The following is a 929-nucleotide window of genomic DNA, read 5'->3' on the forward strand; positions in this document are numbered from 1 at the left end:
GTCTTGATGAAATAAATTGACATGTTTATGTATCTAATTGCAACTTTAAACACTTTGAGGGCCAAATTAATTTTTCAGGTAAAGTTCGGTGGCCTATTTGATATATTTTTATAAAAAAAAGTCATATTTACATTTACCTGCTGTTACAGGTCACTAACAGGTAATTATGTCTTGATGAACTAAATTGACCTGTTTATATACCTAATTGTAATTTTAAACACTTTGAGTGCCTAATTAATTTTTCAATTAAAGTTCGATGGCCTACTTGACATATTTTTTGCCAAAACAGTCATATTTATATTTACCTGGTATTACAGGTCACTAACAGGTAATTATGCTTTGATGAACTAAATTGACATGTTTATGTATCTAATTGCAATTTTAAACACTTTGAGGGCCAAATTAATTTTTCAGGTAAAGTTCGGTGGCCTATTTGACATATTTTTATAAAAAAAAAGTCATATTTATATTTACCTGCTGTTACAGGTCACTAACGGGTAATTATGCCTTGATTACTAAATTGACATGTTTATGTACCTAATTGAAATTTATAAAGTTTGAGGGCCTAATTAAATTTTTAGGTAAAGTTCGATAGCTTATTTGACATTTTTTTTTTCAAAAAAAGACATATTTACATTTACTTGCTATTACAGGTCACTAACAGGTATTTATGCCTTGATTAACTAAATTGACATGTTTATATACCTAATTGAAGTTTTAAACACTTTGAGGGCCAAATTAATTTTTCAGGAAAAGTTCGATGGCATATTTGACATGTTTTTTGCAAAAAAAGTCATATTTACATTACCTGCTATTAAAGGTCACTAACAAATAATTATGCCTTGATGAACTAAATTGACATGTTTATGTATCTAATTGCAACTTTAAACACTTTGAGGGCCAAATTAATTTTTCAGGTAAAGTTCGGT

This window comes from Ipomoea triloba, chromosome 16 (assembly GCF_003576645.1).
Source record: "Ipomoea triloba cultivar NCNSP0323 chromosome 16, ASM357664v1".
In the NCBI taxonomy this organism is placed as follows: domain Eukaryota; kingdom Viridiplantae; phylum Streptophyta; class Magnoliopsida; order Solanales; family Convolvulaceae; genus Ipomoea; species Ipomoea triloba.